Below are 23619 nucleotides of genomic sequence, written 5' to 3' on the forward strand. Positions count from 1 at the left end.
GCATCCCACAACTCTTTCCCATCTAGCAAACCCATTAGCCACTGTTGCCACTGAGTCTCTCTGAATCAACTGTCACCCAGCTTCCTGGACATAAACACTGAAGATTTATACAACCATCACAATCCTCAGGACAGGGCTGCCCCAAAATCACTGTGCCACACGAAGCCACTGACTTCCCCACCCCCGAGTGGGTGCTTTGTAATGGAAGACTCTCACTTACTTACACTCCTGTTACCTTTTTACGTATTGGATATTAGTCCCTACTTTGAGGTATCATTTGCAAATATCTTCTCCCATTCAGTGGGTTTCCTTTTTGTTTTGTTGAAAGTTTCTTTTGCTGTACAGAAGCTTTTTAGTTTGATGTAGTCCCATTCATTTATTTTTTTCTTTTACTTTCCTTGTCTTTGGGGTCAAGTTCACAAAAACCTCTCTGAGACCAAGGTCCATAAGTTTAGTGTCTATGATTTCCACTATGTATTTTATTGTTTCAGGTCTTCTATTTAGGCTCATTTTTGTGTATGGTGTCAGACAGCAGCCTACTTTTAGTCTTTTACACTTGGCTGCCTAGTCATCCCAACACCACTTATTGAAGAGGCCTTCCTTTTCCCATTGTACATTCTTGGCCTCTGTGTCAAATGTTAGTTTTCCATATACATGTGGGTAGCATATGTGCTGTTGAAGTGAGCACTCCACTTACTTAGAAACCATACCTGGAGCAACAGAACCAACCCAAGTCTCAGGCTCACCCAAGAAAAAGAAGCCCCTACACTAAGGTGGAGAAGCCAGGTTTGCCTGATAAACACTCTAATACCACATAATCTACACAGTGATGTTATATCCAAAAACATGCTTAATTTTCATCCAGAACCCATGCAAAATCACATTATAGGAAGCCTTAACACTGAACATATTTAAGAGCATTTTGAGTTCTAAGAGTCATTACTCCATGGGTTTCTTGAAGCTATAGACTAAAACAGGTTTCTTGGAACAGGTAAACATTCAAATAAGCCATCAGGTAAATTTCATAGGAATCAGCTTGGTAGATTGTCTTCTGTGTGGTGGATCTTTGCTGAGCACCCACTGGGTAAAGGCTCTGTAATGGATACACAGGTGAATGGGATGCAGACAAGGAATGTGTCCCCAGCATGGTGAGATCAGCTCCCATCCTACTCCATCTCATTAAAAATACAAAAAAAAAAAAAGGAGGGCCTCCTGCACCCTATCTCCCAAAACAACAGACTATTCCAACCATCACCTGTCTCTAGTTTATGGCAGATATTTGGCCTGTGAGGGTGTCATCAGCAAGTAAGGGTAGAAATTTGGAGGACAATGTGCTTTTGAATCATGCACTTGTGACTTTCAATCCAACCCTTCTACTTGATATCACAGGACCTTAATTTCTCCAGAAACAGCATCTGGTCTTAAGACTTCAAATTTCTCATCTACAAAATGAACATGATGACACCGCCCTCACTCGGCTCATCTGAGAATGAGATGGCTAATTTCAGGCTCTTGGTCTGCACCTTGGATATGGAGGGCATTTCCTTCTCTTCTGGGTGGACTGTCAGTTCATCTTCAGGTTTGCCTCTCACTGCTTTCAGGCCTTTGCTCACAGGCTTCTGTGCACCACTCCAGCTCCAACACTCCCTGTCTTGTCGGCTTTGCTTTTTTGTTCTCCAAATGAATTATTGTACCAACATGCATGCACATGTGCTAGTGTGCATGAACAAAAGTGCACACACATGTGTGCACATGTACACACAAGCATGCACACATATAGTTTGCCTCCTCTAACTAGAATGAAAACTGTGTGAGAAAAAAAATCCAAGTATTTTGTTCACTACTTTTCCCAAGCAGGAGAATGAAACCTACCACATGGTGGGTGCTCAGTGAATTAATAAAAGCTGTTCTTATAAAGTCTATGTGCTGAAGTTAGGTACTTAGCTTAGTGTGCACCAATATTTTAAATGCTCCTAAAAACCTCCAGCCCACCCCCAGGCAATACCCACAAGCAAACAAAACAAAGCAAGCAAAGGAAAAAATACCTTGGACTTGAGAGTTCCTTCTAACTCATATTTAATTATTACTGATTTTATGGTAAAGGTTTTCATGTTCAGGTTTAGGTTAATTCTTGTGAAGAAGTGACTCCAACAGGGGGAGTATTGGTCCAAGTTTAGCAATTATGATTATAGAATCATATAAAATCCTTTAGGATCAATTCTTTCATTTCTGAAGGTCTCCCAATTGGTTTATTAGTACGAAATTCAGAAGAGGAACTATTCTCACAATTAGCCTGATGTCTCTGTTAGAGTTTTAGTTTGAAAATAATCATATGCCAATAAGTGTCCACAGTCACTGAAAACATAGTAAGAAGCAGTTTCTGCAAATAGGGTTTAAAGATAGGGGAACTTCGGAAGCAATTCAAAGATTAACACAATTTTTTTAAAGGCCTGGCCTTGACTTAAAAAATAAAATAGCCGTGCCTATGGTTCCATATCATGGAAAGGGCTTAAGCTGATACCCTTTTAAAGGTCTCTGGTCACAGTCAGTTTAAATTCCCTTTCCCATTCCACAGCTGTTACAATGTTTTCCAAGAAGACTCTGGAGCTTAATTTGGATTTGAGCACTTCTGAGCCTGCACCGACCTAATGAGAAACTGCGCATCAGCAGTCTGGTACCACTTACACATCCGTTCCTCAAACAAATAATCTAATACCTCTTCTGCGAGTCAATGAATTTATTAAAGACAAATAGTCAGTCCCATCTGCAAATCCTGCAGAATCCAGTATTTTAACTAAATGACATTTAGCCAAGTTGTAACTCTAATGGCAAAGAAAACAGTCTCAGCTCAGTCCTTAACCCTCCATCCCACAGTGAATATCATTTCCAATATCCTGCACAAATTCTTTGAAGGGTTTGTGCCTGGCAGGCCCCAGAGAGCTGCTGCAGTATTAGTTAATAGTGAGGACACATCAGGCTAAATTTATGGGTATGGTCTCCCCTGATGGCATAAAAAATAAAATTAAAAGGAAGCCCCCAAAGAATGTTTTATCAGGTGTGGTGATGGGGCCCTCTCTGACAGGGAAGCCATAAAAGCATATCAGCACCCCCCAATGGGATGTGTTTACCAGCAAAGTCAAAGAGATTGATCGTTTTATCCAGGAATGGCATTTTAGTTCAACATATGGTTGCTGTTAGCCAAAAAAACACACTAATCATCTCATGCATTGCACGCAATAAAAGCAGAAAACCAGCACAATTATTGGTGTCTTTATGGACCCAGCTCCCCAAAGGATGCTCTGAAATGTACTCACTTTATGGACTGCTCCTTGCAGTGTCTGAAGTGACAGGATCAGAGGCTTTCTCACCCGAAACCCGGGAAAGTGCCCAGCCCTCAGCTGAGCTTTTAGGGGAGAACTTGCAGGAACTCTGGAGACTTCTGATGTCCACTAAAATCCAGATTGATTTTTTAGAGCCTGACCTCTTTGCCTAAGTTGGGCCTCTTGGGAGACCAGTGTGGACACGACACTGTCAGTCTGCGCTGTGCAGATGGCCATGAAAGGTGTCATGTGAATCTCAAAACAAGCATCTGAGGGAGGCTTGCTGGATTCTTCTCATCTTGTAGATGAGGCAACTGATGTTCACCAGTGACTTATTCAAGCTCAGACTCACGCAGTCTAGGACCCAGACCGCATGGTCTTCTCTTGCCCCATCATCAAAGGAGATGTTGGTTGAGCTTCTGCAGGGTGCTAGTCCTAGAGATGGAAGGAGGTCTTATACCAGTAATGGTTCACCATCCACTTCTGTTTTCCTCAAATGTATCTATTAGTCCAAAGTCAAGCTCTTCCCAGTGTGGATCAGTTGGTTGGAGCATTGTCCTGTAAACCAAAAGGCCATGGTTCGATTCCTGGTCAGGGCACATGCCTCGGTTGCAGGTTCAGTCTGTGGTCATGCCACATGCAATAGTGTTTGGAAACCAATCGCATGTTTCTGTCCCTCTCTCTCTCCCTCCCTTCCTTGCTCTCTAAAGTCAATAAGCACGTCTTGGGGTGAGGATTTTAAAAAAGTCAACATTCTCAAGGACTCACTGGTTTGTGCTGCAATTGGTAATTCATATGTGTACAAGCAACCTCATTGGACTTGCATGAACATATAACTCGGTTATTTGTCTATATCTCCACTGTGTAGTTCAACACTGTCATGTTAAGAAACATTCCATGTCTTACCTGGGTCACACAGTTAGTAAATGCCCCAAAAATTAGAGAAAAGCTCTGAGCACATTACTGGTATCAAGGAGCTAATGAAAAACTATGCTGTTACCCCCTGCCCAGCCATAGCAACAATGGCAGAAAGTGCTCTAGTTGGAAATAGACATTGGAGGGATGGTGCTTCCAGCTTTTCTTCTCACTGGTTCTCCACAAATCTGTGCCAGGAGGTCCAGTGACCATACCAGTGACCACACCACCTGCCATCTTTCACTGCATGCCACACCCCTGGCACAGTAACTCGCATCAAGGCAGAGACACTCCTGCAGAGAAGACCCTATATCCTCACCTGTGCTCAGGCCAGCACACGGTATGGCCTGGGAAGAGAGTCACTCATCTTCAGTTTTCCTTCCTGGCCCAAGATGATACCTAAATATATCCTGCGTTAGATTTTGGGGGGGAATTTTTTTTAATATATGTTATTAATTATGCCTTTACAGTTGTTCTGTTACCCCCCTTCATTCCCCTCCACCCTGCACACCCCTCCCCCATCAGTCCCCCCTTTAGTTTATGACCACATGTCCCAAGTTCTCCTACTATTCTTGCCCTCCCCCTATCTATTTCCTACCTACCATCTATGCTACTAATTTTCTGTATCTTCTCCCCCCCATTCTCCTTCTCCCACTCCCCTGTTGCTAACCCTCCATGAGATCTTCATTTCTATGTTTCCACTCCTGATCTAGCTGTCCTCTTAATTTGTTTTTGTTTTAGATGTGGTGGTTAATAACTGTGAGTTTGCTGTCCTTTCACTGTTCATATTTTTTATCTTCTTTTTCTTAGATAAGTCCCTTTAACATTTCATATAATAAGGGCTTGGTGATGATGAACTCCTTGAACTTGATTTATCTGAGAAGCACTTTATCTGTCCTTCCATTCTAAATGAAAGCTTTGCCGAATAGAGCAATCTTGGATGTAGGTCTTTGGATTTCATGACTTGGAATACTTCTTTCCAGTCCTTTCTTGCCTGTAAGGTCTCTTTTGAGAAATCAGTTGACAGTCTGATGGGAAGTCCTTTGTAGGTGACTGTCCCTGTTTGAGATTTTAATTCCAGTTGTTGAAAACTGTCACCCCGATCAAGAGTGAACGTTGCTGGGAGAAATTCACACTACACATAATGCAGTTGTGGATCAGCATTGTGAATAAAGGAGCTGAGCATACAGACTTTGGTCTGTGTTCAGAACACCACACAGAGAACGGGCAGGACTGGAAAACACAACAGAGCACAATGTCTGCCTGGGAAGCCCTGAGGAAGGTTGGCTTTCTGCATCCCTGCCTCGTGCCTCCTTCATTACCCATCTCTCTCCCCGGCTGGTGTAGTCTTTCTCCCTCCTCACTGCAGGGCTTGGCTTGTCTTCTCTTCTAAGATGGGAACTTTCTCCACACCTCCTTCCTGCTCACTAGCAGGCTTCCTCTTCTACCATCCTACAAACTAGTTTATTTATTATGCTTATTTTTTATCATTTGTCTCCTGCCCCAAATTTCAGGTAGTTGCTCGGCAACAATTTAAAGACTGAGGAAATGGTGCTTCAGTCCTAGCAGGTCAGAAACATTTCTGTCCCAGATATTTTGCAGCACATTAGCTCAGTTTGACTGTCCTCTCTTGTAAAATGGACACAATGACAAGTTCCAGCCGAGATGGGCAAACCACAGGAGGATGTGATGGGACTCAGAGACACTCAGTAGATGTACTAGGATTAGCATCACTGTCCTTAGTAGTACTATTCTGTGTTTCTCTGAAACAGCATGTCTAAACAGACTGCTACTGCAACAGAGGACCCAGGAAGAACCTAGAGAGTTCTGTACACAGCAGTCTCTTAGATACAAAGATGCTTTCACTGATGTTCATACCAATGGCCTCTCATTACCTCCTAGACCTGACACTCAACTCTTTGGTGAGCTTCCATGGGGCATTTCCCCTGGATTCAGAAATACTGTAGACAGAATTCTTCTCTTTCAGAAGAACTGCAGCAGGTGAACTTGAAATGAGCCACATGACCAAATTCAAACTTTCATACAAATTTTTTACATATCAACAAATTTCTTCCTGACCAATAACACCATATTAGTCATCTTTATGTGAAAATTATTGTAAAGAATTCTCACAGGATTGAATGTGTTCAATTCTCAAAACAAAGAACACATCTAGGAGTTTGGATGCACATTATTTTACCCAAAGATTCAGTAATATAGATTATCAGATTGAGAGTTGGTGTATATTGATGGTAAAAGACATAACTGGTAATAATTAGATAATTGTGAGGCTGCGCCCTAGTTTTGATATCAAGGATGAGAAAAGTCATGGAAAAGATAAAAATATTTAAGATAAAAAAGAAATGTATTTACTATATTTTTCAACATGGCAGAGGGAGAGAGAGAGAGAGAAAGGACGAGAGTTTGGGGGTCTGCTTAATAAAAGAAGATGTCTGCTGAAAAACAGATGGCAAGCAAGGAGACCGCAGAGCTGTGGGGTGCCGTGTAGCCGGCTGTCCCCACCAGCGGGGCGCTCTGCCTTAGTACTTAGAGCAAATGACTCAGGGCTGGAAGGTGCTTGGGTTCTAACTCAAGCAGAACAAGCTTTTCAGTGGGAAGGTGTGTGTGTCAGAAGATGCCATAGGGAGATCACTTAACTCCCTGTGACTCAGCTACCCAACCAGAAACTACTCTGAAAAGGAAAGCATCTGACTTATTTGTTACTGCCCCAAAAGAAAGAAAGACTGACTTTTATATCACTTGTATCTGCCTTCCACTTGTGGCTGTGATCCTTCATGGCTTCATCATCGTTTACAGACTGTCCCATATATGGAACATGGGTTCGAGTAGAATAGATGGGCAACACAATACACATGGTGAATCTGACATGTGTGCTGTTCCATGCGTGCATTTGCAGAACATAGGTCCCAGATTTTGGGACTGCACAGTCCAGCACGATTTCAAAAAAAAAGTTGGGCACATCATGAGACTCTGAAGCACTACTATCTTCTGAGTAGCAAAAAGAAATAGAAATATTTTTAAGAATTTTTTAGATATTGAAACACGTAGCTTTACAAAAACTTCACTTCAGTGTCCTTGGTTTTCTCCTTCGGTCATGGACTGATGAGAACTGTGTCACCAACTGCCCCCAGCCCGCAGTCTGTCCACGCCATGGCGTGTCAGGGAGGCTCATCCCAAAGCAGGCTCTTCCTGGCTGGGGGGATGTCCACAACAGTACACATTCACAAAGAGATGCACACCAGGGTAGTGTCAGGAGCATTAAAGCCAGCTGGGCTATCGTCCTCCAAACAAAGGAGAAAGTAAGAGCTGAACTGCACTTGGAGAAATGAAGGGCTCAAGTGGAGAGAAGAAACCAACAGGGTCGGCATGTGGGGTGATCACAAGGGGTACAGAGTAGAGAGGTACCATCCACATGCCGTGAGGGGGAGCAACTCTTGGATGCCAGATTTCAGTATTACTGTCATTCTTAAAGCAAACAGCAAGTACTGCCTCCTGGAAAGTGAGGAGAGGGAGATGTAAAGGCAGGACTTTTCTCAGAGAATCCAAAGGGGGATAACTCTGACCAAAGTGGTTAACTGACTGACTTTTGAGGGAATTGAGAGAGCTTGGCTGTGAGCAGCTCAGCTCAGATCTAGGATTCTGCACATGGAAGGGAAGGAAATGATCCAAGAGACTAAATTCAAGTATCACTGAACAAGGCCCCTCCTCTCACTGTCCTTGTGCCAGGGACAGCAGACTTGAATGGTTGCAAAAGAGACTGTGTAGCCAAAATGCCAACTCTGTGGCCCTTGGCAGAAAATGTTTACCAACAGATCTAAAATGTGCTAGAAAAAGGAAATGTAATGATTTACACATGACATTTAGTAATTGTTGAAAGTTCACCTAGAGTGCAGTCCCCCACTATGACACAGGGAGGTCATTGGAAGGGGTGCCCAAGTGGGTCACTTCAGTCAACACTTGGCCAAAGGAGGGGCTGAATGAAAGGTGGAGGAGAGGAGAGAGGTTAGGCTCTCGGAGCAGCTGTGCCATGGCTGTCCGAAGGAGCCTCGCCAACAGGGAGGGGAGAGGGAGCCCGAGAGCACAGATGACATGGTCGACCATGTTGGTTTATCAGGCAGACTAGACACTGGGAGAGAATGGGTGGAGGACATGAGAAAGACAGCAGCCAGTCCAGGTTTCAGAGAGCTCCCAAAATGTGCGTGTCTTAAGGTGGCATGGCAGGGTGTGGTCATAGTTCAAGCAAGTGTTGTCTGTGTCAGGGCAAAGCCCAAATTCCTGCCTTAGGGGTTCTAGTCACCTCCTCCCTTAGGGTCAACCCTCTGAGCTGTACAGCCACATGTGCCAGGACCTAATGTAGCCACATCATCCTGGGTCCCTAAAGAGAGTTAACATAAATATAAAGGATATTCTTACATAGTTTTTGACGTGGAAAATTGTTGCTGCCTAGTAATTTCAAGATACAAAGTATCACCATATAAAAATACAAATTTTCATGGCAGAGTCATAAGATTACATGTAGGAAATAAGAATGAGAAGTAGTTACTCACTGAAGTGGCAGGAAACATTTTATTTCATTCTTTAATGAATCCATATGAAAGCCTGATGCTGCAGAATGACTGTATTTTTTCCTAACAATTACATATTACTGAGGAGAAGTGACATAATTAAGGAAGTTCTAGATAGTTGAGGTAGAAGCTGTATTCTTTTAGTTTCTTCTTATGAATTCGGTTGTAGAATGTGCACATAAGCGTATACATTTAGGCTTCATCTCACAGCCACTTCCTAATATTTTTCTAAAAGTCGTTTAAAACAATTAAATGGGGTAGTGAACACATAACACAATATACAGATGATGTGTTATAGAATTGTACACCTGAAACCTACATAATTTTGTTAACCAAAATCACCCCAATACTTCCAATAAATAACTATATTAAAATTTTTAAATTAAGATAACATAATTAAGATAACGCACTAGATTGCAGCAAAAAAAATAATATAGGGATATGAGTAAAATGGTGGGAGAAAAGAAATGACTTTATATGGTTATGCTATTACTAAGACCTATCAGAAATACAGACATCTTAACACAATTTATTGAGAAATAATTTCTTCTTGCATGCATAAAGATTATTTTTATGCAATAATCAGACACCATGATCCCATTTCTTTTTCTAAGTGACAGGGGTTGTGAGGAGAGAAAATGAACATCACGTTTATACAGGTTGGGAAATGGATGATTTAAAGCAGTGAACCTGTCGCAGTCCCCCCGGGTGGAGCTCACTGCAGTGAGCTAGTTCCGACTCAGTGTGTGCGGGCAGGCCCGACGGTGCCACAGGAAGCCAGGCAGGAGGCCCCGCAAGTGGGTGTAGGGGTCACAGCTTGTGGTATCTTAACTCCTTTTCAGAGACAAAAAAAAGTACATTCATTTCTTCCATCCTAGGTCTGATTGTCAGAGTCAGGAGGGGTGAGAGGAAGCTCAGAGAGAACTTCAGCATTTTGAAGGAGGCATGTGGTTTGCAAAACCACATTTTCTCTTTGGAGAAAGAGACTAAGGGTCCACCTGTGCATGTCCATATATTTCTCCATAATATAGTATTAAATCTTCTTTCCTGGTGTGGATGCATGAAATAGAAAATAAAAGACACAGTGTGAAATGTTTCCGGAAGTCATGCATCATTAGCATGACTGGCCAGCAGCTGCGGATAAGGGAGTATCAAAGGACCCAACCTGGGGGCAGACATTTCCACAAGGACCACCAGCCACCCCCAGTTGCGGCTGGCAAATGCGCAGTATTCTGCCTTTGTGAGAATGATGGGTTGGTGCTCGATGACTCACAAGCAGATTCCACAGGCACGCTTTCCTGCTGGCTGACCAGGTGCCAGGCCGGGGCTTCTCTGCTCTGGAACTGCCTCATTGCCATGGTTTTCATTTCAGATCTCATCAAGCTATTCCCAAAGTGCAGCATTTATCACTGGCCTGTTCTGGGATCGGGGACAGTGGTGCCTATTCAGTCCAGCAGAGTTCCTAGAAAGGACAGAATAAAATCTTAATCTTGCCCTCTACCCAGTGGATGAACAAATCAAATGGTTTTGTCCTCAGTTAATTGACTGAATTTCCAAACTACAAGGTCCTTGTCAGGAAAGAAAACCTTGAATTCTGTTTCCCAATCCTCCTGAAATGCCCTGTGGGGAGAAATAACATTTATGAAGGGCTGTCTGAAGGGCAGAAGTCCATAAATTCCCCTTACTTTACATTTTACCCTTGGATCAAAACAGACTCCTGGAGAATGATATATTTGAGCTGTCTGGACAGGACCCCTCTAGGGAATTGCTTCTCTGTCAGTTGTTGTTCACCTTTTTTTGTTTGTTTGTTTTTAACTGAACTAAAGATTGCATGTATGTGTACGCAGAGAAAAAGCCATTCTAATGTCAGGGAGACTAGTCTCACGAGCCATTTATTAAAATGCAGATTCCTGGATTCCATCTTCAGTGATTCTCTTTTTTGGTGGACCCAGGACCCTGTGTTTTGTGAAGCTACCTACATGATAATGATGCAAGTGGTGTGTTGAATGCATTTTGCAGAAGATTGCCTTTGGGAACCTGAAAAAAACTATGCATGCTTAAATTACATGTGCTCACCAAATTCTGTGCACATTCCAAGAACACCAAAAGGTTTGCCTTTGTAAAGATATCAAATTACAAGCCCCTGTGTTTTTGTAATCAAATTACAGAACTGTTTAAGCTTTTCAAGCACAGCTCTCTTCACCTCTTTAAAGAGCCATATTTACAGAATCTGCCTCCAGATGTCAGGGTCAGCAAAACCCTGGGCTTTTCCAAAACAAGTGTTTTGTTTTTATTTCATGATTATTGTGAATCTTGTCAGAAATCATAATTCCTTTGCCTTGGTCATCACCTAGGAAGCTCTTATCTAAAGGTGCAGCCCACCTCTAACAGCTGGGCAGAATTACAATACTACTGCAGTATGATTATTTTACTCCCATTTTATTGGCCTAAATCGAAATTTTCTTTGCTACAGCTCACTCCCATATTGTTTTTATCCTTTTGTGTTATATTTCTAAATGAGGAAAGATACTGTATAATTAATTATATTATTATTCTGAATCAACAATTAAGTTAACATTTAGACCAATCTAGAAGAATCAAGACTGGGTTTGGTTTGTGCTTAGGTTGTTTGTGTCATGCAACGCTCCGTGAGAGCTACAGAGGTAGAATTTTGACTGAAATCATTACTGTGCAACAATGCTAGTTCCAGTCTCTACTTCCTAAACAGAGACATGCACACAGGACTTTGATTCATGTAACACAGAGTTAAGTTAAAAGCTCTTTCAACACCGGCAGATAAACAAAATAACAAGAAGCACCAGACAACTAGATAGAGAGTGGTGGGGGTGTGGATACAAAGGTGGGTGTCATTGTGGGAAATTGAGACTCAGAGCTGACTCATGTGTAGCCACTTAAGAAGAGACAGAGTGAGCCCGCAGCCGGCGGCCCCCCCCCCCCCAACACAACCTAAAAAAAAAAAAAAAAAATTAAAAAAAAAAAAAAATTTGAAATAACTCCAGTTTACAAAAGAGACAAATATCTATCCTTTTTAGGTAAAAATCCAAATAGAGTATATGATAATGCAAAACAAAATATGTAGTGTGTGCTACATGTACCCTGTGGGTTGTCATTTTAAATATCTCCTGAGTAAGGGTTAAAGGAATATAGAAGTCACTTCATGTGGACAGGAAGGTATTCGTGACTGACTGATGAAAGAAGAGGAATGAAACATGAGAAGTGAGAAATGACAGATTAGAGAGGTGAGGATGACAAATGGGTGTTGCATAATGAGTGATGTTTCTGGGTGATGAGTGATGGTTCTTGGTGATGAGTGATGGTGCTGGGTGATGAGTGATGGTGCTGGGTGATGAGAGATTGTGCTGGATGATGAGAGCTGGTGCTGGATGATGTATGATGGATAATGTGAAATGGTGTTGGGTGAAGAGAGAAGGGTATCAGAAGATGAGCAATGGTACTGGTTGATTGGATAAGGTGTTGACTGAAAAGTGATGGGTGTTGGGTGATGAGTTACGGTGTTTGGAGATGAGTAATGGTGTTGGGAAATGACTGATGGGTGATGTGAAAAGAATGATGAGTCATGAGTGATAGTAATGAGATAGGAGAAACAAGAAGGAAGTGGTTACAAATGAGTGATAAGATACAAGATATGAGTGAAGGGTGATGCATGTTGGGGAATGGGTTATAGGTGATGTGTGAGTGAGGAGAGATCTGCATTGAGTGGTGATTGGTGAGTGATGAGAACTGAGAGATGAGAGATAAGAGATAAGAGATGGGAGAGGAGTGACAAGTGATAACTGATGAGAGATGTGTAATGACTGACCAGTGATTAGAGTTGTGTGATGAGTGGGGAGAAATAGATATTGAATTATGAGAGTGATGAGAGATGCGTGGGCATAGTCCTTTCCCACAGAATAATAGTAGTTTATTTTTTAGATATTGAAATACAAGTGTTAAGTAATTTCCTGAGTTCATTTTACACTAATGTGTCTATTTTGGTTTAGATGGGGGAATACCCCTGTGATTTTATGAAGAGCCCAAGTCTAAATAATCAAACTTATTCATTAGTAAATTCTAGAAGACTCACAGGGTAGAAACTCATTAGTTTTTACTGTAGTATTTGTGTGTTCTATGGGAAACTTGTTAAGAGATATTTTGAAAACTATGAGGATAATTTTATTTTTATCATGAACAGTAATAGCTAGAATTTATTATCTTCTATTTGAAGTTTTCTCTTGAAATTAGGGCTAGAGTTTTTCATATTCTTTCTCAGTGGTTTCTTCTAAGTATCTAACCTTTAGACGCTTAAAAACTTCAAGTCAGACTTTCTCTAGCTCTACTTCATAAATCTTCCCCTTCAATTATATATAAGTTGTATTCATGTGTTGGTAGCTTAAAGTTGAGCTTTATTAAGACCTGATATTGAGAGATAGTTTTACACCTGCTTAGAAGCTGGATTGGTTATTTGCTCCTCTCAGCATGCTGCTGGGGGGTACCTGACAGATGAAGATGAAATTGAGTCTTCTTGTACCCAGAGAAGCCATTTTTTAACTTTAGTAACAACATAACTAAAAATTAATTATCTTAGAGGAGGTGACAATCAGAGTGATGGAATCTAAATTGGAGGCTCCAGTGTGGCCATTTTGGCTACAGACAGCATCTCTACTCCCACAGAAGATACTGAATAAGTGGGAGTGACTGAGAAGATTGTTATCTGCAGACTAATGGGAAAGGGTGTGTTTTCCATAAAATCTAATTAAAGATGTAAGCCATTTTCACAGACAGAAAAATACATTTGTAAGAACCTATCTAAAGGCATTTCTTCTTTTTAAATATTTTATTGATGTTTTTACAGTTGTCCCATTTTTTTGCCCCTTTTATTCCCCTCTGCCCTGCACTTCCCTCCCACCACCATCCTCCCTATCTTGGTTCATGTCCATGGGTTGTACATATAACTTCATTGGTTTCTCCATTTCCTACACTATTCTGAGTCTCTGTCTGTCTATTTTGTACATACCAATTACTCTTCTTATTCCCTGTACTTTTTCCCCCATCTTCCCCTCCCACTCCTCACTGCTAACCCTCTATGTGATCTCCATTTCTGTGATTCTGTTTCTGTTCTGGTTGTTTGCTTGCTTTGTTTTTGTTTCTGTTTTAGGTTCAGTTGTTGACAGTTGTGGGTTTGTTGTCATTTTAGTGTTCATAGTTTTGATCTTCTTTTTTCTAGATAAGTCCCTTTAACATTTCGTGTAATAAGGGCTTGATGATAATGAACTCCTTTAATTTGGCCTTATCTTGGAAGCACTTTATCTACCCTTTCCTTTCAAATGATAGCTTTGCTGGATAGTGTAATCTTGAATGTGGGTCCTTGCCTTCCATGACTTTGAATACTTCTTTTCAGCCCCTCCTATCCTGTAAGGTTTTTGTTGAGAAATCAGCTGATAGTCTTATGGGAATTCCTTTGTAGGTAACTGTCTCTTTTTCCTTTGCTGCTTTTAAGATTCTCTCCTTGTCTTTAATCTTGGGTAATGTAATTATGATGTGCCTTGGTGTGTTCCTCCTTGGGTCCCACTTCTTTGGGACTCTCTGAGCTTCCCAGACTTCCTGAAAGTCTATTTCCTTTACCAGCTTGGGGAAGATTTCCTTCATTGTTTTTTCAAATAAGTTTTCAATTACTTGCTATTCTTCTCCTGCTGACACCCCCATGATTTCAATGTTGGGCTATTTATAGTTTGCCCAGAAGTTCCTAAGCCTCTCCTCATGTTTTTGAATTCTTGTTTCTTCATTCTGTTCTGGTCAATTGTTACTTTTCCCTCCTATTCCAAATTGTTGATTTGATTTCCAGTTTCCTTCCCTTCATTGTTGGCTCCCTGTAACTTTTTCTTTATTTCACTTTGCATAACCTTTCCTTTTTTCTCTATTTTGTGACCATACTCAACCATTTCTGTGAGCATCCTGATGACCAGTGTTTTGAACTCTGCCTCTGATAGGTTGGCTACCTGCCTGTTGCTTAGTTATTTTTCTGGAGCTTTGATCTGTTCTTTCATTTGGGTCATATTTCTTTGTCTTGGCACATACTGTTATATTGTAAGAGGTGGAACCTTAGTTAATTGCCAGGGTGGGGCTTCCCACATCACTGCATTTGGCACTATATTGTGCGGGAGAGACCAGAGAGGGAACAATGTACTTGCTTGGCTTTTGTCCTGTGTTCAGTCACTCTTCTTGCTTCCCACAAGTGGATTGTGCCCCTTCAGGTTCTGATTCCTGGGTGATTGGCCTAGTGTATGTTCTAGGACCCCATGGGTCCTTCCAACAGACTCTCCTGTGAGACGGGGAGTTTCTCCTGCTGCCACAACCCCAACAGGTTTTTATAGACAGAAGTTCTGAGGTTTCTGTTTCCCATGTTAGAATATCTTATACACATCTATATAAGTGTGTTATATTTCACATTAAAAAATCACATAGAAAAACCTTAAAATGAGAAAATCCATTAGCATGTGCTTGACTGGGAGAACATAAATAGTATATTTAGTGGATGTGACTCAGGTGGCAGTTTCATGAGGAGCATGAGTGCACATGTTTAGAAGGTTACAGTGGGGCTACATAGAGACAAACACCTTGTATAAGAATTTTAAAAACTCAATTAATAGAAACTTCTATTATGGAAGCTTTAAAAAATTTTTTGTTGTCAAATTTTTTTAAAGATTTTTATTCATTTATATTTAGAGGGGAAGGGAAGTAGAAAGGGAGAGAAATATCAATGTGTGGTTGCCTCTTGTGTGTCCCTGCTGGGAACTGGCCTGCAACCCAGGCATGTGCCCTGACTGGGAATCAAACTGCAATCCCTTAGTTTGAAGGCCTGCGCTCAATCCACTGAACTACACCAGCCAGGGTGGAAGCTTTTAAATATTGTTATTACTTCCCATTAATATGTCAGTTAATGTATGTTGATAAATTCAGTAGAATATATGATTACAAATAAATAATTAGTTTCCATATACAATTGCACATTTATATGTGGAGATAGAGGAAACAAGAAAATTGCTTTGAAAATGTTGGTAGACCTTAGGAATATATATTTTTTCTTTTTCACTTACTCTCATCTCCTTCTTACTCCTTCCTCTTCCAGCCCAAACACACAATTGCATATCAGAAATGCCTTTAGACAAGAGGGAAGCATGGGTAGATACACTTTGCCCCCTTGTACAACCAAAAGGACAATAGCAAATTTAAAACAAAAACAACCAAACCTGCCAGAAAATCAAACCATATAGAAGTCTGACAACCAAGGAGTTAAAGTAGAAACATTCATCCACAGTGGTAGGAAGAGCAGAGATGGGCAGCCAGAGCACAGAGGTTGAGAGGCAAGGTAGTGGCTGGAGGACTGGGGAGGCAAAATGGTTGTTGGTGGTTCTAAAGTTGCATGTGGATAAACTGGGAGGAACAACCAGGGAGCAAGAAAGACAGCACAACCCTGGGTTCCAGTGAGGGAGAAGAAAGCCTCAAAACCTCTAGCTGTAAAAACCTATAAGGGTTGTGGCAGCAGTAGAGACTCTCAAGCTCACAGGAGAGCTTATTGAAGAGACCTACACAGTCCTGGAAAGTACATGAACCCACCCACCTGTGATTCAACGCCACAAGGGCCCAATTTGCTTGTGGGTAGCAGGAGAAGTGACTGAAAACTGGCTGAAAGTTGAGCATGCAGCATTGTTTCTTCTCTGACCCCTTCCCCATATACAGAACCACAATGCATTAAAGTGAGTTACCCTGCCCTGGTGAATACCTAAGGCTCTATCCCTTACTATGTATAACAGGTGTACTGAGACAAAGAAATACGACCCAAATGAAAGAACAGATCAAAGCTCCAGAAAAATAACTAAGCAACAGGCAGATAGCCAACCTATCAGAGGCAGAGTTCAAAACACTGGTCATCAGGATGCTCACAGAAATGGTTGAGTATGGTCACAAAATAGAGAAAAGAGGAAAGGTTATGCAAAGTGAAATAACGAAAAAGTTACAGGGAACCAACAGTGAAGGGAAGGAAACTGGAAATCAAATCAACAATTTGGAATAGGAGGGAAAAGTAACAATTGACCAGAACAGAATGAAGAAACAAGAATTCAAAAACATGAGGAGAGGCTTAGGAACTTCTGGGCAAACTATAAATGGCCCAACATTGAAATCATGGGGGTGTCAGCAGGAGAAGAAGAATAGCAAGTAATTGAAAACTTATTTGAAAAAACAATGAAGGAAATCTTCCCCAAGCTGGTAAAGGAAATAGACTTTCAGGAAGTCTGGGAAGCTCAGAGAGTCCCAAAGAAGTGGGACCCAAGGAGGAACACACCAAGGCACATCATAATTACATTACCCAAGATTAAAGACAAGGAGAGAATCTTAAAAGCAGCAAAGGAAAAAGAGACAGTTACCTACAAAGGAATTCCCATAAGACTATCAGCTGATTTCTCAACAAAAACCTTACAGGATAGGAGGGGCTGAAAAGAAGTATTCAAAGTCATGGAAGGCAAGGACCCACATTCAAGATTACACTATCCAGCAAAGCTATCATTTGAAAGGAAAGGGTAGATAAAGTGCTTCCAAGATAAGGCCAAATTAAAGGAGTTCATTATCATCAAGCCCTTATTACACGAAATGTTAAAGGGACTTATCTAGAAAAAAGAAGATCAAAACTATGAACACTAAAATGACAACAAACCCACAACTGTCAACAACTGAACCTAAAACAGAAACAAAAACAAAGCAAGCAAACAACCAGAACAGAAACAGAATCACAGAAATGGAGATCACATAGAGGGTTAGCAGTGAGGAGTGGGAGGGGAAGATGGGGGAAAAAGTACAGGGAATAAGAAGAGTAATTGTTAGGCACAAAATATACAAGGGAAGGTTAAGAATAGTATGGGAAATGTAGAAACAAAAGAACTTATATGCATGACTCATGGACATGAACTAAGGGAGGAAAATGCTGGAGGGAGGCAGGTATCAGGTAGAGGGGAATAAAAGGGAGAAAAACTGGGACAACTGTAATACCATAATCAATAAAAAACTTAAAAAAAATTCAAGTGTACATAAAATGAACTCTTCTATAACCAACACCCAGGCCTAGAGGTGACAGCATAGCAGCATCCCAGGACCTCCTGGGTCCTTCTTTGAGTATAATCTTTTTACTCTACCCTAGAGGTACCTCCTAGCCTGACGTTTTTATTTACCACTATCTTTTTAAATTGTGGTTTTATCACTTATGTATTTCTAAACTATGAAGTTTGGCTTTCTTTATTTAAGTTATATATAAATTTCATTGTTTTATTTTTTCATTTGACATTATATTTGTGAAATCTACATATGCTGTTGCATATACCTCTGGTGTATTTTCATTACTGTGTCATGGTCCATTAAATTGGAATTTTGAATTCTGAACACACACCAACATAGTATGTTTATTCATTCTAATGTAGAAGGGCACTTGGATTTTTTCACTTTTAGTTTTAACACACAAAAGTGTTTATGTGTCCTGAAGTACCTCTTGCACATACACTTAACAATGAAATTACTGCATCATGGGATATGTGTAATTTCAGACTTATTAGACAGTAAGAGTTTTCCAAAGTATCTACTAATTTATACCAGCACAGTGGTGAGTGAGAGTTCCTGTTGTTCTACACACACACACAATAACTTAACCTCATGAAACCTCTTCATCTTCGCCTATCAGATCATGTTAATGTTTCCCTGCCTCTAGCAATGAGCTGTTCTCTGACACCCTCCCCAGACACAGTCTCTTCGATGCCACAGCTTTTGTGTCCTCCAGGGAGCCTTCTCCACCTCATCAAGCAACACCCCCTACCTTTCTCCCTTCATGGAATTCACAGTCTAAAACATTAGTTTTTCATTTACTCAAATTGTACAGATGTGGATTTTTTGCCCACATACTTCAAGTGTGTATTTGAGATTTCCTTAATTTACCTAACCTATTGAAAGGCAAAAGTAATATTTACATATAATTTTTTCAAACAGAACAAGTTACTTTATTTATTTTATTTTTAATCTTCACCTGAAGATATGATTATTGATTTTAGAAAGAGAGGAAGGAAGGGAGGGAAGGAGAGAGGGAAAGAAACATCAATTGGCAGCTTCCTGTATGTACCCCAATCAGGGACTAAACTGGCAACCTGGGCATTTGCCCTGAGTGGGAATTGAACCTACAACCTTTCAGTTTATAGGATGACACTCTAACCAACAGAACCTCACTGTCCAGGGCCAGAAAAAGTTACTTTTTAAAGATAATTCCAGACTTCCGGCCAAGATGGAGGTGTAGGTAAACACACTGTGCCTCCTCACACAACCAAAATTAAAGACAACAAAAATTTAGAAACAACAAAAAAATAGCCAGAACTGACAGAAAATTGAACTGCACAGAAGTCTGACAACTATTAATCCAGACCAGTAAGAGGGGCGAGGTCAGTGGCCGGCAGAGAGGGGTCACAGCAGAAAAGAGCTGTGGCTGGTGACCCAGCACACAGGGTGGCAAGGAGCAAACCCAGTGAGGCATGCAAGGCAGCTGGCTGACCAAGATTCCACATTGCTGCACAGATAAACCAGATGAAAATGTGCAGCGAGACAGACCAAGCAACCTAGGGCCCCAGCAATGGGAAATAAAGCCTAAAAGCACTGATTGAAAACACTCGTGGGGGTTGAAGTGCCAGGAGAGACTCCCAACCTCACAGAAGAGTTTGTTGGAGAGACCCACAGGGTCCTAGAATGTAAACAAGCCCACCTACCCAAGGACAAGCACCAGAAGGGCCCAATTGGCTTGTGGGAAGCAGCAGAAGGGACTGAAATCTGAGAGTAGAACAAGCGCCATTGTTCCCTCTCTGACCCGCCCCCACATACAGCCTCACAACCCAGTGATGGGGGCCCAGGGGGGTGGTGCCCCGCCCAGGTGAACACATAAGGCTCCACCCCTTATACGTAACAGGCACGACCAGACCAAAAAAAAAAAGAACCAAATGGAAGAACAGATCAAAGCCCTAGAGCTAATACATCTAAGCAACCAAGAGATAGCCAACCTATCAAATGCAAAGTTCAAAGCACTGTTGATCAGGATGCTCACAGAACTGGTTTATTTTGGTCACAAAGTAGATGAAAAGATGAAGGCTACACTAAGGGAAATGAAGAAAAATGCACAGAGAACAAATAGTGATGGAAAACAACTGGCACTCAAATCAATGGAGTGGGCCAAAGGAGAAAGAAACAACCAAACAAAAAAAAAAAGAAGAAACGAGAATTCAAAAAAATGAGGAGAGGCTTAGGAACCTCCATGACATCTTTAAACATTCCAACATCCAAATTATAGGGGTACCAAAAGGGGAAGAGGAAGAGCAACAAGTGGAAAAGTTACCTGAACAAATAATAAAGAAGAACTTCCCCAATCTGGCAAAGGAAATACACTTCCAGGAAATCCAGGAAGCTCAGAGTCCCAAAGAAGGTGGACCCAAGAAGGAACACACCAAGGCACATCATCATTACATCAACCAAGATTAAAATGAAGGAGAGAATTCTAGAAGCAGCAAGAGATAAGGAGACAGTCACCTACAAAGGAGTTTCCATCAGACTGTCAGCTGATTTCTCAAAAGAGACCTTACAGGCAAGAAGGGGCTAGAAAAAAGAATTCCGAGCCATGAAAGGCAAGGACCTACACCCAAGATTTCTCTATTCAGCAAAGCTTTCATTTAGAATGGAAGGGCAGATAAAGTGCTTCTCAGATAAGGTCAAATTCAAGGAGTTCATCATCGCCAAGCCCTTATTATATGAAATGTTAAAGGGACTTATCTAAGAAAAAGAAGATAAAAAATATGAACAGTAAAAAAAACAGCAAACTCACAGTTATTAACAACCACACCTAAAACAAAAGCAAACTAAGCAAACAACTAGAACAGGAACAGAACCACAGAAATGGAGATCACATGGAGGGTTAGCAATAGGGGAATGGGAGGAGGACAGAGGGGGAAAAGGTACAGAGAATAAGTAGCATAGATGGTAGGTAGAAAATAAACAGGGGGGAGGGCAAGAATACTATGGTAAATATAGAAGCTAAAGAACTTATGACACATGGACATGAAATAAAGAGGGGGAATGTGGATGGGAGGGGTGTGCAGGGTAGAGGGGAATGAAGGAGTGAAAGTGGGACAACTAATAGCATTATCAATAAAATATATTTTTAAAAAAGATAATTTCAGGTTGAACAGAGATTAAGAAATAGTGTCTGAAGAGCACGAATACTGATTATCTCTATGTATACATATATAATTATGTATTATAGAGAAAATATGTTATATATATGTGTTATATAATTATGCTCATGTAATATATTTATATAATATATAATATAGGCATATTATATTGTATATATGTTTACTTATATAATATATTAACTTTATTATATAATTGTGTATTATATATAATTTATGAGTGGTTGTGTATCATTTACAAGAGAAAGATGAACAATAACTGTTTAATAGAACTGAGAGGAATGGATCAATTAGAAAACAGTTTGTTAATCGACCTTTACTTTAAATGAGTCCAATATAAAATCCATCTCAAAGGAATAAATTTTCTGCATATTTTAGCAAACTTACTTAGAAATTTATTGCAAATCTTTAAAGTGGAGAACAGCAATAAGCGTGCAATATCCCAAATGGTTAGGAGCATGAATCTATAATCACAAAGACCTGAGTCATAGTCAGTCTATCAGTTGATGGCTATGCTTCCTTGTGTAAGTTACTTAACTTGAATGATTATGGCTTTCTCCCTGAAAAAGTGGGCATTTTGAAAAGCATATTGTGTGGTATTCACAACTTCTAAGGCAAGTATTATTATTATCTCATTTCATCCATTAGACAAACTAGGCTTATGGGGCTTAAAGTACATACTCTGATCAAAAGCTAGTGACCTCTAGAGGTAGAACTGGATGTAAGATTCTCCAAGTCTGCCACTGGGTCACGATGTTATTAAGACCTATTCTAAAACTCCTTAATATTTGACTGCTTCTACTTCATGTCTCAGCCCAACAAGCCAAAGTACACAAATAATGTATCTATTGTCCTTCATAAAATGGAAGTTTAGTACATGGTGGTGATAATAATGATGATGGTGGTGGTCATAATGATGGTGATGGTGATAATGATAATAATAATGGTAATGATGATGGTGATGGTGATGATTATGATGGCAATGATGTTGATGATGATGATGACTAGAAGATTTGTGCTTTTCTTTAGACCCAAACAAGATGATTGGTTTTTAGTCTCTGTTTCTAACTCAGTGATATATCGAAAGCTCACACATCTTAATGACTCAAGTCTGCTCCAAATCTTTCATAAAACTATATTCTGCCCAAATGGAGCACTGGGCTGGAACTCTATTTGTCATCTACATGTATATGTTTAAGTCCCTTGCATAGTGGCGTGGGATTGAATATATTTTTACTTGGTAGCAAAACCTCTGAGACACCTTCTATTGAATTCAAAAATTAAGAGCTCTCCTTTTGTCCTTAGCCAGGTTGAAATTCTCTGAAGGTTTTATAAATAAATGCAAAGGTGAACTTCTTGATATGAATTTTACATACTTGACACACAACTTTCATATTTCCTTCAGCGTAGATCTTTCAAATGCTTTCTCTTACTGCCTAATGCTCTTAAAGCCATATGTAAAACTGAGGAAATATTCTTGCAGGGTTGATTTTGTAACAAAACATAAAGCAATTCAAATTGCCAATTTCTACTACTTATGCTGAAAGGCAATTTTTAAATCAGCCATAGCATATGAATTGTACTCTAAAAACTATTTTAACCAGAATCAAACTATTTAAAATTAGTGAATGATCCAAACCTTCCTACACAGAAAAAAGTACAACTTATAACTGTGGTTTGGTTGAGAATTTAAAATAAGAAAAGAGAGAAACCCTAGAAAAATCACTAAACCATTAAAAACTTTTAGATTTTTTTTGACAGATAAATAGTTTTTATTCATCCACCCCCTCTTTCTCTTCTTCCTCCTTTTCTTCTTCCTCCTCTTCATCCTCATCTTCTTTGTTTTTCTCTTCCACCTTTGTCCAAGCAACTTTAGCAGAACCCTTTGCACCATCAAATTTTCCTTTAGACTCATAGTCAGCAACAGCTTTCTATGCTTCTCCTTCAACTTTGCAGCCTTATGATTGTAAGGCTGCTTTTCACTGTCACTTAAGTTATTCCACATCTCGCCCAGCTTCTGGCAAAGAGATGCCAGGGTTTGTGGATTTGATACTAGGGCAGAATTCTGAACAGAAGAGGAATAATCTAGATGGTGGCCTTTTGAGGCCACTGGAGTTCTTCTTGCCTCCTTTAGCTGGCTCATAATCCTTCATTTCGTGATCATAGTTTACTTTATCTGCCTTTGGCATCTCATCAAATTTAGATTTCTCTTTCCCCCAACATTGTCTTTCACCTCTCAGAGCAATTCTTGGAAAATTATGCAAAACTGACAGGAACCTCTGGGTTTTTTCCCTCTTTTGTTCTTCTGTGCATGTCTGCACAAAGAAGGTATAAGCAGACATCTTGCCCTCTGACTAACTGGGATCACCTTTAGCCATCCTGACTGTATTGTTTGCTAGTCTGGGCAGTGCTGGACATGATGCCAAAACTTTTAAATTTTTAACCAGGGGTAACTCAAGAATTTTAACATAGGGGAGGTGTATAGTTTGGTGAGGGCAGTGGGGTTTGCCTCGAAGT

The 23619-nt window shown here is 40.5% G+C and overlaps 1 protein-coding gene and 1 pseudogene across 1 annotated transcript in view; one reads left to right on the top strand and one right to left on the bottom strand.

Annotated features, from left to right (window-relative positions):
* Positions 1-23619, top strand: part of ADARB2 (adenosine deaminase RNA specific B2 (inactive)) — a 439845-nt gene that overhangs the window by 180918 nt on the left and 235308 nt on the right. The gene's annotated exons all lie outside the window — the stretch shown is intronic.
* LOC119057662 (high mobility group protein B3-like) lies at positions 22875-23480 on the bottom strand (annotated as a pseudogene).

This window comes from Artibeus jamaicensis, unplaced genomic scaffold (genome assembly GCF_021234435.1).
Source record: "Artibeus jamaicensis isolate MK-2021 breed Jamaican fruit bat unplaced genomic scaffold, CSHL_Jam_final contig_426, whole genome shotgun sequence".
In the NCBI taxonomy this organism is placed as follows: Eukaryota; Metazoa; Chordata; class Mammalia; order Chiroptera; family Phyllostomidae; genus Artibeus; species Artibeus jamaicensis.